A 17801-nucleotide genomic window follows, 5' to 3' on the forward strand; every position below is an offset into this window, starting at 1 on the left:
TCAGACAGAGGGATGACTTTTGGCTGTCCACCTTGTTGGACCCTCGCTACCGTTCAAAAATGGTGGCCTTTTTCACACCTGCTGAGAGGGAGGCCAAAATAAAGTACTATAAAAACCACCTATATAGTCAGTTGGTTTCTGCCTTTCTGCGCCAACGTCCATCCTCAGACACTGTGGGCCCTGTGCGCTCGCGTTCCGCTGCCATGGCAGCAGGGGAGGGGTGGGGTGGTAGGAGCAGTGGCAGCTCCACCAGCAGCGGCTGCCTCAGTCTGCAGTTGATGATGAGTAGCTTTCTTCACCAGCGCAGTGAGGAAACTACTAACTAGCCGCAGCAGCAGCAGCATCAGGTGGACCTGGAGCAGGAGCTCAAACAACAGGCTTGGGCCTACTTGGACAGCACCCTGCCAACCGAGGTAGACAATCCCCTTGACTACTGGGCAACGAAACTTGACCTTTGGCCCCAACTAGCTGAATTTGCCCTTGAAAGGCTGTCATGCCCGGCCAGTAGCGTGGCATCGGAGCGCGTGTTTAGTGCGGCAGGAGGTATTGTAACTCTGCGGAGGACACGACTGTCCACCCAAAGTGTGGAGAGACTCACGTTTGTGAAAATGAATCAGGCGTGGATTAGTCTGGATTTCAAACCACCAGTTCCTGACACAACTGACTAAATCCGCCATGAATCATGCCCCAAACATGTTATTAGGGACAAATAGGCCGCTGTCTTTACAACTTTATAATTCCATGCAGTATATAGCCCTATCGGCCACTTTCTGGCATCCAGTTGCTGTAGCCCCCATCACAACACTATGCCACGGGCCCCTGTACCGCCTTCTCATACTGCTGCCAGATCCATCCTCTGCCATGTGCGTCTTTGTCGTCTGCTCACGCTGCTGGGTTCCAGTTTTAAACCTAGGCCTGTGTATGGCTTCCGAATACTGCTGCCTCCACCGCCACCCTGCGCCATGTGCCTCTGTCGTCTGCTCACGCTGCTGACGGCTTCCGCTTTTTAACCGAGGCCTGTGTTTGGCTTCCGAATACTGCTGCATCCACCGCCACCCTGCGCCATGTGTCTCTGTCGTCTGCTCACGCTGCTGACGGCTTCCGCTTTTTAACCGAGGCCTGTGTTTGGCTTCCAAATACTGCTGCATCCACCGCCACCCTGCGCCATGTGTCTCTGTCGTCTGCTCACGCTGCTGACGGCTTCCGCTTTTTAACCGAGGCCTGTGTTTGGCTTCCGAATACTGCTGCCTCCACCGCCACCCTGCGCCATGTGCCACTTTCAGGTCTCCTTACACTGTTGGTGGGTTCCATTTTGTGATCGGGTGCTGTATGGCCTTCCATTGCTGCTGCCTCCACCGCCACCCTGCGCCATGTGCCTCTGTCATCTGCTCACGCTGCTGACGGCTTCCGCTTTTTAACCGAGGCCTGTGTTTGGCTTCCGAATACTGCTGCATCCACCGCCACCCTGCGCCATGTGTCTCTGTCGTCTGCTCACGCTGCTGACGGCTTCCGCTTTTTAACCTAGGCCTGTGTATGGCTTCCGAATACTGCTGCCTCCACCGCCACCCTGCGCCATGTGCCTCTGTCGTCTGCTCACGCTGCTGACGGCTTCCGCTTTTTAAACTAGTCCTGTGTATGTCTTCCGAATACTGCTGCCTCCACCGCCACCCTGCGCCATGTGCCACTTTCAGGTCTCCTTACACTGTTGGTGGGTTCCATTTTATGATCGGGTGCTGTATGGCCTTCCATTGCTGCTGCCTCCACCGCCACCCTGCGCCATGTGCCACTTTCAGGTCTCCTTACACTGTTGGTGGGTTCCATTTTGTGATAGGGTGCTGTATGGCCTTCCATTGCTGCTGCCTCCACCGCCACCCTGCGCCATGTGTCTCTGTCGTCTGCTCACGCTGCTGATGGCTTCCGCTTTTTAACCTAGGCCTGTGTATGGCCTTCAATTGAAGCTGCTTCTGCTCCGCCACTCTGCCATTGGACTCTTGATAGTCGTCTCCCCACGCTGCTGCTGGGGGGACTTTTTAACATAGGCCTCTGTATGGCCTTCAATTTTAGCTGCTTACGCTCCGCCACTCTGCCATGGGCCCCTGTACCGCCTCCTCATGCTGCTGATAGGCCCGTAATCTGCCATGGGCCCCTGTACCGCCTCCTCATGCTGCTGCCAGGTCCAGAGTGTGTCATGGGTCCCTGTACGGCCTCCCATTGCTGCTGTCTCCATCGCCACAGTCTGCCATGTGCCACTTTCAGGTCTCCTCACACTGCTGGTGGGTTCCATTATGTCATAGGGTGCTGTATGGCCTCCCATTGCTGCTGCCTCCACCGCCACACTGTGGCTCCACACTCTGGTTTTGGCCCCGTGACTGCCCAAATGAGTGAAGTGTGCGGTGATTCTAAGATCAACGGCACTCATCTGCATGTCATACTGACTGACAGTATTATTTCTCTTCCCCAGCAGACTCCAAGGGCATTTAAATTAAAGGTACAGTGTTCTGCACTAATATAAAGGCTCTCTGAAGCCTAGAAACACCCTTTTTATAAGTTAAATTCGCAGCGAATATATTCGCCTCGAATCGAATTTATTCCGCGAATTCGGCGAATCAAATTTTTGAATAATTCGCTCATCTCTAGTCAACACGTTTCGCAATTAGCTTCCTCGAGAACTCAGAGTTGGTCACAAATTATTAAACAAGGAATACATTAGCATAATAATACAAGAGACTACAAAAATGTAAAATAAATAAAAATCACATTACATAGTTAAAATGTTTTCAGCTTTTCAATACTCATTCAATTTTAGAAATGTGTTTGTACTATGCCACAAACTGAAAGCAAAAACGTACCAGTGGAGGGGTATACATGGGTTTACCTCCAAGCCAGGAGGATTTATGCTTGCAATTTACTATATTCTTTTTTTTCTGACCATTTATTCGCAATCACAGATTTCATAGTCAGAATATCAGTATCCTCACAGTAAATCAGAACCTTTAACTACACTAGATTTTTTTCTCAGGATGCCATTTCAGTTTAGTATCCAGATAATATCATTAGTGTCATTTTTCAGTGACAAACTAGGTGTTTTTCTCCAACATAACAAAATTAACATAAAAGCATGCTAAACGTGTATAACACCTCAAATTCAATTATTTTCAGACTCTAAAATGTTTATAGTAAATTGCATCTGTCATCTGTCTACCCAACTACTGTTATTATTCATGTGGATTTCACAAACAGCTGCTTAGGCAAGTCTTGCACCAAAGACATAAATGATTTACAGAGTATAGCAATGGCATAATTCACATAATAGAGATGTAGAATATATACATTTATCTTTATGACGGTTTTGAACACAGTCAAATGTACAGTAAATTAATATTAAAGGATCAGTACCTTAAAATGAATATTTGGTTTGTTTTATGATGCATATGTAGAAAATGGACCATAAGCCATTAGTTGCTTAAAGTCTATTTCCATCATGGCGGACAAATATGAAAACACCCCACTGTATGTTTGGTATGTGTTCCCATTCTCGCAGCATACTTAACAATTATTTTTAAAACCATGTTTTCTATATTTCTTTTTTTTTTTTGGAGCAGAGCAATACATGAGACCCTTCTATCAAAAAAAAACTAAACCAGCGCTCAAATCTTCATGCTGACTAGGGGTACTGTAACTGTCATTCATTGAGGTGCAGCCCTTAGAAGTTTGGGAAATCTTGGTACTGGTAAAGAAAAGGAAAAACAGGGTGCACTCTCTTCATGCATTACCGTGGTGAAACACAAGTTTATTTAAAAGCATACTCACAAACCAAAGGAGATTAAAACAGAGATAAAGAGTCAGTGGTGACGGTCCAAAGTAACAGTAGACCCTTATTGAGGTAGGCTAACGCATTTCGGGAGACATATTCCCTTCTTCAGAGCTCTGAAGAAGGGAGTATCTCTCCTGAAGCGCGTTATCCTACCTCAGTCAGGGTCTACCGTTACTTTGGAACATCACCACTGACTCTTTATCTCTGTTTTAATCCCCTTTGGTTTGTGAGTATGCACTTTTATGCTTTTAAATAAACTCGTGTTTCACCACAATAATGTATGACGAGAGTGCGCCCTGTTTTTGCTTTTCTTTATGAGACCCTTCTATAGGCAGTTTCTATTGCTTAGACAAGATGGTAATGTGAAGACGAGGGACAGAGTGAGGAACAGTTTTTTATGTGAATTAACATATAATGTAGAACCCAAATCTAGAGATCTGTAACTCTTTGTTAGACCAGATGGTGGTTAAATCTATTTTTCTGATAATGAGATCTGCCAGCACAGCACAGACAGGGTTGATAGTGTTAAACATAACTCCACAGCTGTTCCTAACTATTACAAAGCAAGGAAAAGCAGGGTAGAAATTTTAGGCAAGTAAAAGCGCTTAAAAATGTAAACAGCAGTTTTTTTTTTTTAAGGTATGCTGTGTTAATGGGGACATTTACAATGTGATCAATATAAAATAGGTATTATCCCAATTAGGCTGCAAGATCAAAAATACACTTTAAATAATAATTGAGACAGATATTGGTGCCTTAATCATCTTCCATATCCATTAGGTCACCTCATCATAATGAAGATCTTTCTAGGACTCTGCATTGTATTTTGTGGTTTCACATTGGGTAAGTAATGCTTCTTCCTACAAGTCAAAACTTGACAGAGGTTCTAACCCATCCCCTACTCTAACTAAAACTAAGGAAAAATTGTTTTGGCTGGACATATTTTGATTTAACTAAACAAAACTAAACAATAGCTAAGCTTCTTTGAACGGTAAACCATGAATACCAGTTAGAACATTTGGAATTTGAAGTTGCTCTTTAGTGCGCATGAATTCCAGAAAGCAGTGATTACTTAGTGTGGTAATAACCTCCAAAATAGAGAGAAGATGTGGGGATTTTCACTTTCTGGCAATGGCCAAACAAGCTGCTATAAAGGTGTGGGTCAAATGAATGGGCTGCCGTGCCGCGGCCTGCATAATGGTACTAGTGTGAACCAAGAGTAAATGTTTTTACCTTAATGCATTCTCTACCTTAAAGCTTCATTTTTATTCGTAACATAACAAACATGTCTATACTTACCTACTGTGTGCAGTGGTTTTGCACAGAACAGCCTGAATCCTCCACTTCTCAGGTCCCTCACAGGTTCTCCTGGCACCTCCTGTCTGTTGGGTGCCCCCGCAGCAAGCAGCTTGCTATGGGGGCACCCACTGCTTCGTGTGTCCAATCCCACATGGAGCCATGGATTGACTCCTCCCTCTCTCTCTCTCTCCTCATTGGCTGAATGGAGGAGGAGACTCGTCACAGCCGAAGCTGTCATTCATATAGCTGGATCACAATGAGGCTCAGGTAAGTATTGAGGGTGCTGGGGGAGCTGCTGCACACAGAAGGTTTTTTACCTTCATGCATACAATGCATGATGGTAAAAAACCTTCAGCCTTTACAACCACTTTAAGGTAAAAAAGCCCAACTACCTGTCCTACCCCCCTTACCTGGCTGTCAGGGCAGGAGCAGAGGAACGGACAGGCAGGCCTAACAATGTAACGCACTGGCTGCTGACGACAACCACCACCCACAGACCGAAGTCCCCCAGGACTCCGCGTCTAAGTCCCAGGCTGCCCTTCACCAGGGCCCCTGATGGTGGGGATGGACTTGACGCAGCCAGGAACCAGGTCGCGGCCCCCGAGACACCTCAGCTGTGGTAATGGCCGCCGCCAATGGCGTGTAGCTGGTGGAAGAAACAAAAGAGTAGTCAGACAAGCCGGGGTCAACAACAACAGGACAAAACAGTACAGGACAGCAGACGAGAATCACAGGTCACAAGCCGGGTTCAGCAACAGAGGGTCAGATCAAAGGAGAATACAAAGAATAGTCAAGTCACAAGCCGAATCAGAATACCAGGAGAGTCACGAGAGTCAGAACAGAGTAATAGTAACACAAAGACACAAGACACAAGTGCAAAGAGCATGTGCGGGCCACAGGCTTATATGTCATCAGCCACACCCCTCTGGGGGGTGGACCTCAGAGACCTAAAGACATAAAAAGGATTCCCATCATGCACAGCAGAATCCAAGATGGACGCCAGCACATGGAGTAACATAACCTCAGGGAAAAGGTAGGACCTTGACAGTACCTCCTCCTCAAGGGCCCCTCCCCCTCCGCGGCTCAACAAAAGGTTTCTGAGGAAAGCGGGTATGAAAAGCGCGGAGGAGGGCAGGAGCATGGACATCCGCGGAAGGAACCCAGGAACGCTCCTCAGGACCATAACCGCGCCAATGAACCAGGAACTGTAATCGACCGCGCACCAATCGAGAGTCCAGGATCCGGCTCACCTCATACTCCTCATGACCGTCAACCCGGACAGGACGGGGCCGAGGCAGAGAGGTAGTGAAGCGATTGCAGATCAGAGGTTTCAACAGGGAAAAATGAAAGATATTGGAGATCTGCATCCCAGACGGAAGGGCAAGGGCATAGGCCACCGGATTCACTTTGCGGAGAATACGGAAAGGACCGACAAAACGGGGAGCTAGTTTGGATGTGGGCACCCGAAGATTGAGGTTGCGAGTAGACAACCACACCCGATCGCCGACCTGGTATGAAGGAGCGGGCAACCGTCTGCGATCAGCCTGGAACTTTTGGCGCTGAGCTGAGTCCCTCAAGGCCCTCTGGATCTGCCCCCATGAAGAACGCAGGGCAGCAAGATGGTTCTCCACAGCCGGAATGTCCTGTGGTGAGAACCTCTCAGGTAATACTGCGGGTTTGAACCCATAGTTGGCCATGAAGGGCGACATCCCGGAGGAGGAGTTGACCGCCGAGTTCCTAGCAAACTCTGCCCAAGGCAGGAGATCGGCCCAATCGTCCTGATGGTCTGAAATATAACATCAAAGGAATTGTTCTAAGGCCTGATTGGAACGCTCCGCAGCCCCATTGGACGGCGGGTGGTAGGCTGAGGAAAAGGAGAGACTAATACCCAACTGGGAGCAGAAGGCGCGCCAGAATCTGGACACGAACTGACTCCCGCGGTCCGAGACAATCACCTTAGGCAACCCATGCAGGCGAAAAATCTCCCTGGAAAAGACCGTGGCCAGTTCTTGCGCTGTTGGTAATTTCTTGAGTGGAATGCAATGCACATCTTGGAAAACCGATCGACGATCATGAGGATGACCGTATGACCCCGAGACACCGGGAGGTCTACAATAAAGTCCATACCTAGGTGTGACCAAGGACGCTCCCCATTGGGAATGGGTTGCAGAAGACCCAAAGGGAGATGACGTGGAGACTTATTCTGGGCACAGATCGAACATGCCGCTACATAAGAGGCAATGTCGGCACGGAGGGTTGGCCACCAGAATAAGCGAGAGACGACCCAACACAGCTGGTTCTTCCCCGGATGCCCGGCAGTTTTGGCGTTATGGTAGGTACGCAGCAGGCGGGTGCGCAATCCCTCCGGTACAAAACATCTACCCTCCGGCTTCCCGGGAGGAGCATCAGATTGAGCCGCCAAAATCTGCTCCCCAAGAGGAGAGGTCAGACTGGTGCGAATGGCGGCCAGGATCTGATCTGGAGGAATAACAGAGATTGGCTCAGAGTCTTCCCTGGACAACTCAGAGTATTGCCGTGATAACGCATCAGCCCTGACATTCTTGGAACCAGGCAAATAAGAAACCACATAGTTGAAGCGTGACAAGAACAGAGCCCATCTGGCCTGGCGGGGTGTCAATCTTTTGGCCTCCGAAAGATAAGTCAGGTTCTTATGATCGGTAAGAATGAGGACCGGAACCGCGGAGCCCTCGAGCAGGTGCCTCCATTCCTTGAGAGCCAGAATGATTGCCAACAACTCCCTATCTCCAATCTGGTAGTTGCACTCTGCAGAGGAAAGCTTCCTGGAGTAGAACCCACAGGGAAGTAGGGGTCCATCGGGCGACCGACGTTGAGACAGGAGAGCGCCTACTCCCGTCTCGGATGCATCAACCTCAAGGACGAAGGGCAATCCAGGATTGGGATGAGACAGTATCGGAGCCGACGCGAAGGCGGATTTCAGAGCCTCAAACGCTACGATGGCCTCGGGTGGCCACTCGTGAGGATTACTGCCCTTCTTGGTTAGGTCTGAGAGAGGCTTTGCCAGCGTGGAGAAGTTCCAGATGAACTTCCGATAGTAGTTGGCAAAACCCAAAAAACGCTGAATGGGCCGAAGACCATTGGGACGAGGCCACTGCAGAACCGCCGAAACCTTCTGAGGGTCCATGGAGAATCCCTCCGCAGAAATGATGTAGCCTAAAAAGGCAACTTGGGATCGATGGAATTCGCACTTCTCAAGTTTACAAAAAAGTTCGTTCTCACGTAATCGTTGCAGCACCTGCTTGAGATCCTGGATATGGGACTCCATGGAGGCAGAGTAAACCAGGATGTCATCCAAGTAAACTACCACGCACTGCTGCAACAAGTCACGAAGGACATCATTTATGAATTCCTGAAAAACTGCGGGCGCGTTACACAACCCGAAGGGCATCACCAGGTATTCGTAGTGACCGGTTCTGGTGTTAAACGCGGTCTTCCACTCATCCCCCTGTTTGATCCGTACGAGGTTGTACGCCGCCCTAAGGTCAAGTTTGGTAAAGACTGTTGCCCCCTTAAGGCGGTCGAATAACTCAGTAATCAAGGGAATCGGGTAGGCATTCTTAGTGGTGATTCGATTAAGACCCCTATAATCGATGCAAGGCCTCAATTCACCACCCTTCTTCTTTACAAAGAAAAAGCCCGCTCCTGCTGGGGAAGTAGACTTACGAATGTGCCCCCGGGAAAGCGCATCCGCAACGTATTCCTCCATGGCCTTATTCTCCGCAACCGAGAGAGGATACACCCTGCCACGCGGAGGAGTGGCACCGGGTTGCAAGGATATGGCGCAGTCGTAAGGACGATGAGCAGGTAAGGCACCAGCGCGTACCTTATCAAACACGTCCTGGTACTCCCCATAATCAGAGGGCAACGCAGAGTCCGAGGAGGCACACAACACCTTAACTGGCCCACGGATGCACCCGGCCCCACACTGTGGAGACCATGAGAGAATCTCGGCTGTTTGCCAATTGAAGGTTGGATTGTGCATCTGGAGCCAGGGATACCCCAAAACCACTGAATAGTGCGGAGAAGAAATCACCTGGAAACAGGCCAACTCCCTGTGAACAGCCCCAATAGCTACTTCCACTGGCACAGTCTCGTGGGTAACCTGCGGTGGTTGCAGGGGCCTGCTATCTATCGCCTCGAGAACCAATGGGGTAACTCGAGCCTGCAGGGGAATGAAGTGCTGGGCAGCAAACGAGCTGTCCATAAACAACCCGCTGGCCCCAGAATCTACCAACGCCTGGGCCGTCACCGAGCCCTCCGCCCAAGAGAGGACAACGGTGATCAGTGGCTTATCTCTGCGGAACACCGGGGACGAGGAGACTCCACCCTAGATCTGTCCCCGACAGGATCTCAGGTGCGAGCGTTTCCCGGACGGACCGGACAGGACTGCCGAAAGTGCCCACCAAGACCACAGTACAGGCAGCGACCCTCCCGACGCCGAGCGGCCCGCTCCCCCTCGGAAAGGCGAGCAAACCCCAGCTGCATGGGCTCACCACCAGACTATCCATCCCCAGGAGGCGTGGGAGGAGAGGGAGGAACGGGTGGGACAGAAAACGCAGGTGCCAGTCGATTGGAAGGCCTCCGCAGGCGTTCCTTGAGTGAAGGCCTCTCCCTGAGCCTGGTGTCAATCAGGATCAGGAAAGATGAGCTCCTCCAGCTCCACAGGCAGTTCCTTAGCTGCAATCTCGTCCTTCAGTGTGTCAGAAAGACCATGGGAAAACGCAGCCACCAGAGCCTCATTGCTCCAACCGACCTCTGCCGCCAGGGTACGAAACTCTATGGCGTACTCGGCCACGGTCCGTGAACCCTGATGCATGGTCATGAGCAGCTTGGCCGCCGAGGCGGAACATCGAATACCCTACGGAAGGCATCGACAAAACCGGAAAAATCTTGAATCCCCGGGTCGTTCCTCTCCCATAAGGGATTTGCCCAGGCCAAGGCCTTGTCTGAGAGTAGTGAAATTAGGAACCCAACCTTTGACCTCTCAGACGGGAAGGCGTGGGGTATTAATTCAAAATAAATACCCACCTGGTTGAGGAACCCACGACACTGACTCGGCTCACCCCCAAAGCGCTGTGGAAGAGGGGCAGAGCCAGTCATACCTCTGGGTGCCGCTGCTGCAGCCACCGAGGTGGTGGACGCAATAGGCGGAGAAGCAGCGGGAGAGACCACCGGAGTGACTACCGGCCTAATAGCACCAGGAGCAAGGTGTGCAGTGCGTGCAAGCAGAGTTTGCAACGCCTGAGCGAACTGATCCAACAGGTGATCCTGTTGATCGAGTCTGGCGACTAGCGTTGGGAGTGAAGGCGTGCCTGCACCGTCAGGGTTCATGGCACTTGTGTAATGTCAGGGCAGGAGCAGAGGAACGGACAGGCAGGCCTAACAATGTAACGCACTGACTGACGACAACCACCACCCACAGACCGAAGTCCCCCAGGGCGCGGAGTCTAAGTCCCAGGCTGCCCTTCACCAGGGCCCCTGATGGTGGGGATGGACTTGATGCAGCCAGGAACCAGGTCGCGGCCCCCGAGACACCTCAGCTGCGGTAATGGCCGCCGCCAATGGCGTGTAGCTGGTGGAAGAAACAAAAGAGTAGTCAGACAAGCCGGGGTCAACAACAACAGGACAAAACAGTACAGGACAGCAGACAAGAATCACAGGTCACAAGCCGGGTTCAGCAACAGAGGGTCAGCTCAAAGGAGAATACAAAGAATAGTCAAGTCACAAGCCGAATCAGAATACCAGGAGAGTCACGAGAGTCAGAACAGAGTAATAGTAACACCAAGACACAAGACACAAGTGCAAAGAGCATGTGCGGGCCACAGGCTTATATGTCATCAGCCATACCCCTCTGGGGGGTGGACCTCAGAGACCTAAAGACATAAAAAGGATTCCCATCATGCACAGCAGAATCCAAGATGGACGCCAGCACATGGAGTAACATAACCTCAGGGAAAAGGTAGGACCTTGACACTGGCTCCATGTCACTGATCCATCGCAGTTTATGGCTCCAGCACTGCTTCCCTCACTTTCTGCTTTCACATGAGACATTGAGGGCAGTGTAGCCATAGGCTCCTGCCAATGTTAGTCAAACGCTTGTGATGAGGGCGTGGCTTAGCAGTGCTGTGCATGTTTAGGGACGCACATAGCCCAGCTTGTGAGCACGCACCCACAGGTGCCTTCTTAGTACCTGGCTTTGCACAGGAGGCACCCAAAGGAGAGAGAAGTGGACAACACCAGTGAGGACTGCCAGAAGAGGAGAGCAACCTTTTAATACATCATCGTTACACAGAGCAGGCGAGTATAACCTTTATGTTATTTAAAAAATAAGCCTTTAGTATCACTTTAAAGCTGTATTCCAGCTCACACTTTTTGGGCAGTTACAGCAACAGCTTTTTTGTCTTTTGTGGTAAAGGATTGACATAAATGAATAATGCTGACCATAGTAAGCACCACTGTCAGTGGTAAATGGCTTGTCTCAACACTTTGACACATTTGCTGGACATAAAAAAATAATATACTTATGGCCAGATTACCAGGAGATAATAAGCTAAAAAAAAGAAAATGAATGCAGCCACCGCATCACAAAATTGATAAGCTGCAATATATTGCATTTTTACTTTTGAGTTTATATACTCTTTAAGGTCACAGTTCTTGAAGACAACAGTAAACTCTGGTTTATGGCACAAAAACAGTCAACTATTACAGAGCAAAGCAAATTTAAGTAGTACTAATGTAAAACTTTTTTTCCAGTTTGGATAGAGTAAGGGAGGGTTACAACTTGTCAGTTTTTTTTGCCACTTGTGTCCCATAAGGAAGATTACCTTTCACTTCCTGTCCCATAGTCACCATCCCATAGTCACCAGAAATTGTGTTCCTATTGAAAGGTTTCCCTTCCATTAGTGTTCTGGTGTCAACCCAAAATTTGGGATTTTATTTTACTTTCACTTTCAATGACAATGATAAATAGGACAAATAGAGTGGGTCAGTCTCCCTAACATGGGCATAGACAGCAATAAAAACTTTAATCTCTCTCTACACTACCCAAACCTAAAGAAAGTAGTGGTTCCTTTATTCCATCAGCTGTTTCCAATGTACTCTATCTTTCCTTAACCCTACGTTATAAGCGTTTTCTGCAGCATTTTGCAGTTTGCAGGAATGCAGTACAGTCCATTTAACACGATTTCTTATGGGTCATGTTCACATCTCCACGTTTTCACCCGGTGCGTTTTTTGGAAAGGGTGAGGGACTTTTTTTAACGCAAAAAGTTGTGTTTTTGGTTCTATAGACTTCAATGGAAATGCTGCAGAAAAGCATGCATTGCATTTTTGATGCATTTTAAATCTGCCTAGCAACAAGAAAAATAAAAAAAATGCAGCAAAAATGCAATACATACTTTTCAGCAGCGTTTCCATTGAAGTCTATAGAACGCAGGTGAAAAATTGCAAAGCGCAACACAAAACGCAATGCAGAAATGGCTCAAATGGCATCTGCATAGATGTGAACCTAGCCTTAAGCAGCTCTATACCACCTATGCAAATTGTGACTTTTTTTAAAAGTCAGTAGGTAAGCCCTCCTGTCTCATCTCTTTCTGCCCACTCTGCAGTAATAAGTGACATGTGCCTTGTGTTTTTGGCAAGTAGGCTGTTAAGGAAAAGTGAAAAAATCATTTGGGATATAACAGGGTCTCAGAAGACAGACGTGAGTTTTTGTTCACAGATTATTCGCTGCTGAGTTGTCTATAAGATGGCAGCAGTTTCTATAAACTGTGGCAAAGTAAAGGGTTGATCAAGCTCTTGCAATACACGCATTACATGCAATCATCGACCCAATATTGAAGATAACAGGAGGTCCCGGTAGCACATGACTTGTTAAAGGGTCCCAAGATGTCTCATCGCCTCTTTTTATATTTGACAAGACATCTGTTCATAAATGGCCACTCTTTGTCATCCAGGGCTGGACCCTCTGCTATGCGCCTACTCAGATATATAGAGAGATCACAACATTTTGGAAAGCATGGTCAGGGCAGACAGAGTAAGAGACTCCTTAATATTAACATTTGTTTTGTACCTTATGTTTATTATTGGTGATCAAAAGATACCAAAGCATCATAAAAAGTCTTGGAATATATCCTTTCATACAATTTTTTTTCTTTCTCTTTATAGTGTCTGCAGCTTGCAATCAAACTTGTGCTAGTGATGAGATTTGTAATGCCACTGCTACTGCTTGCTCATGTAATTCAACCGCCTACTCAAGTGCAGGTAAAGTATGCAATAAAATCTTATATCCTTCCTGATGCTTCTCGATGACCTTTTAAATGGGTCTTAACGCTGGGAGGTGGGACAGACTTCCAGATCAACTGATCACTGTGATTGACTCTCACAGTGGTCACATGATGGGAAGCCTGTCTGGTGGCTCCCAATTATAAACAGAGACCAGTAACTGTGTTTGGTACAATGAGCACTCTCACAGCACAGAAACCTTGGTCCCCATGGAGACATACACTATTTTGCCAAAAGTATTGGGATACCTGCCTTTACACACATGAACTGTAATAGCATCCCAGTCTTAGTCCATAGGGTTCAATATTGAGGTGGCCCGCCCTTTGCAGCTACAACAGCTTCAACTCTTCTGGGAAGGCTGTCCACAAGGTTTAGGAGTTTTTTTATGGCACAGGTGTCAAACTGGTGGCCCTCCAACTGTTGCCAAACTACAAGTTCCATGAGGCATTCCAAGATTAACAGTTACAAGCATGACTCCCAAAGGCAGAGGCATGATGGAACTTGTAGTTTCGCAACAGCTTGACGGTCAGCAGTTTGACACCCCTGGTCTATAGGAATGTTTGACCATTCTTCCAGAAGCTCATTTGTGAGGTCAGGCACTGATGTCGGACAAGAAGGCCTGGCTCGCAGTCTCCACTCTTAATTCATCCCAAAGGTGTTCTATCGGGTTGAGGCCAGGACTCTGTGCAGGCCGGTCAAGTTCCTCCACCCCAAACTTGTGCACTGGTGTTCAGTCATGTTGGAACAGGAAGGGGCCACCCCCAAACTGTTTCCACAAAGCTGGGAGCATGAAATTGTCCAAAATGTCTTGGAATGCGGACGCCTAAAGAGTTCCCTTCACTGGAACTAAGGGGCCAAGCCCAACCCCTGAAAAACAACCCCATATCATAATTCCCCATCCACCATACTTTACACTTGGTACAATTCACTCAGGCAAGTATCGTTCTCCTGGCAATCACCAAACCCAAACACATCCATCGGATTACCAGACAGAGAAGCATGATCCGTCACTCCAGTGAACACAACTCCACTGCTCTAGAGTCCAGTGGTGGTGTGCTTTACACTACTGCATCCGATGCTTTGCATTGCACTTGGTGATGTAAGGCTTGGATGTAGCTGCTCGACCATGGAAACCCATTCCATGAAGCTCTGTATGCACTTTTGTTGTGCCTATCTGAAGGGCATACAAAGTTTAGAGGTCTTTAGCTATTGAGTCTGCAGACAGTTGGCGCCTTCTGCGCACTGTGCTTTTCGGCATGCGCTGACCCCGCTCTGTCATTTTACATGGCCTACCACTTCGTGGCTAAGTTTCTATTGTTCCAAGTTGCTTCCGCTTTGTTATAATACCACTAACAGTTGACCGTGGCATATTTAGTAGCAAGGGCATTTCAAGGATGGACTTATTGCACAGGTGACAACCTATCACGGTACCACGCTTGAATTCACTGAGCTCCTGAGAGCGACCCATTCTTTCACAAATATTTTCAGAAGCAGTCTGCATGCCTAGGGGCTTGATTTTATACACCTGTAAACATGGAGGTGATTTGAACACCTGAATCCAATGTGTCCCAATACTTTTGGCAATATAGTGTATGTGCAGCATGTGGGTTTTAAGACCCACCCATTCTGTTGCCACACGTATGCGTTACATGGTCAACAAGAGCTTAGGGGTGTGTGTATGTGTGGTGAGCAGAGGGGTAGAACTTTTAACCAGTCATAATCTACTGCACTATACAGCTCTGTTCATCAAAAACTCTGAACTTTCTTAGAGCAGGCCATATTATTTAACTACGGTGTAGTTTTCAGAGAGGTCTTAGAGCTTGTAAGTTCTGGCAGGATCACAAGTGTCCAAAGCACACCATAACGTATCCTATTTTTCCTTTTTTTTAAATCAATACTATGATACAGAGAACATTTCTAAAGAGAGAGATGCTCAACACTCCTAATGGCAGGTTCACACTAGACAGCACACATTTTTGCCTTCCACTACCATGTGCAAAAAGTAGTGGTGCCAGGCATTCTGGTAGCCACAAACGTGCTACGTTTGCTACATGTGTTTGGTGGGCCATTAACAACTAATGGCACCCACAGGCATCTAGCAAGGGCAGTGCGGTACAAACATGCACAGAAATATGCTTTTCCTGCACTGTGTTCTGGTGTGAATGGACCCTTAATCTATACAGCTGAGAATGGCTACCACCACTTAGCATGACTGTCTACAGGGATTAATCATATTAATGATATTCTATCCCTTTGGTTATGGGAAGGCACACTAATTAGACAAAGTAACACATTTTTACCAAGTACGTTGTCTAGAATAATGTATTCAAAATTCATCTAGAGCCAATTCATGTTCAGTGATTTCCTGTACTATCCAGGCACAGACCAGACTCCATGCAGCCTAATAGGTTGCACTCTGTGTCAGAGATAGCTAAAAGGGTATTATTGTTACTGTGGATTACTCTGTAATTGTTGCAGTAATTTAAATGATGTTTGGATTACTCTTTAATTGTAAAGATTTAACCTGCTCTACATCACTATAATCATGCCTTACACATAGCAGGTTTACTTCAAGAGAAGGCGGCATTTTGCAAGTTAGGATGCTTTTGAACTTCCCTTTAAAAAAAAAAAAAAAGAAAAAAAAATCCCATTTTGCATTGCCTTAAGACACTTCTGATGTGATTACAATGTTATTCAAAGGATTTTTAAAAATGAATGTCTTTTATCTCACATGCTACAAATGGCTTCTTTAAAGAAATTGCACTGGCAAATGATGAACCATTCTTACAAAACTTCTCAACAGTTATACTTATTTCCGGACTTTAAAACCTAAGTTTAGCAAAAAAATGAAAAGGGGTGGGGCATTATTTACTAACAGTGTGACGTGTCCCTCGTGCCTGAGGCTCCTCGCTAAAAACTTTCTCCTCTGATCCCCACACCCCCACTGCTGTAATCTTTCAGTACAGGGGTAATAGAACCAAGGATCAACACCAACACAAACATATGCTGACAGAAGCCTGAAAGGAAGTTACTACTTGGACCATGCGCTATTTATAGTATAGGGCATTATCGTCGATTAAAAAATTCAAATATGTAAAAAAGAACAAAAGAGTGTAAAAACCACTACCACCACCACCACACATAAATAAAAAGACAATATTGTCTGTCTCCACTGCAGCTGCTCAGCCAGCACACACATCCACACACATCACATACTAACCACTAGTTAATAGAACCAAGGGACTCATCAAGAGTGCCAACTAGCTTCAGTACTAAATTGCTCTTTTATACTACACTTTTTTTTACGGCAGGAGATGTCCCCTCAACCACCCTCTCTGGTCCCTGGTTCTTTTAATTTCCCCCTCCCCCCTCCCTATTTTTTTACTTTCCTGTCTCCCTTTCCACCTATGCTTCTTTCTTCCTTTATCCTTTCCTCAATCCTTATCCCTCAACTATGCCTACAAAAGATACTGGAAATCTGGTGAACATCAGATTCATATAATAGACTGACAGAATACCCTTTCTGTGAGATGTAGGACTGACAATTCCCGCTTTACCTACTGCAGTGTAATGCATGTTAACTTCAGTTTAATTGTTTGACTATGCCTTCATATACGGACACTGATTATCTGATGCAATGTAATTTGTCACCACGTCAGTTCTTGATGTAAGCCTATAAACAAAACAAATTCAGAAAAAAAGAGTGCCAACTATGTCTGCCCTTTCCATTCTCCTCCACCTTTCTTAGAAACTGTACTATTAATTCTATGAAAGAAAAATGACCTATGAATGGAGGAGGGGGACCTTTCATTCATTGGTCTGTCCTTCAATCATAGACCGGGTCTCATTCATGGAAGTGTAATGCTACCCCCAAAGGGGCCACTGGTAATGCCAGAACAGAACAGAGGCTGCCCACCAAAACAAGCAGCAGCCCATGTACCCCAGTTCCAATAACTCCAATAACTCATCCTAGGGGATGTTTATTGGAAATGTATTGCTCAAAGAACTTTAAACAGGAGAGGGGTTAGGGCATGGGATACTCCAAAATGAATAGCACTAAGACAATCTTCTCCATAAGTAATTCCTCACAGCTGGAGACCACGAGACAAATTTCTTTGGCATCTGGCTACCTTGCACCTATGCACAATTACTGGTAGCCAGTGTGATTTCTAGAACAATGCACAGTCACAGGGATCAGTTTAGGGTCTCACAAGTCCCTAGGACAGCTGCCACCTTCCAGCTTCTTCCAGACACAATCCAGTGAGTGAGACAGTCCTTCTCCAGTCCAAATCCCATCTGGTAAGGTCCTGCAATCAGCTTCTAAGCAGATCCATCTAGGTTCTCAGCCCTGACATTGCTGAGGCCTC

At 47.2% G+C, this 17801-nt stretch overlaps 1 pseudogene; it reads left to right on the top strand.

Moving 5' to 3' along the window:
- The first annotated feature begins 4608 nt into the window (after nt 1–4608).
- Nucleotides 4609–17801, top strand: part of LOC149455382 (uncharacterized) — a 67069-nt pseudogene continuing 53876 nt past the window's right edge.

This window comes from Staurois parvus, unplaced genomic scaffold (genome assembly GCF_062004578.1).
Source record: "Staurois parvus isolate SC_StPar_1 unplaced genomic scaffold, SC_StPar_1.0 ptg000394l, whole genome shotgun sequence".
Lineage (NCBI taxonomy): Eukaryota > Metazoa > Chordata > Amphibia > Anura > Ranidae > Staurois > Staurois parvus.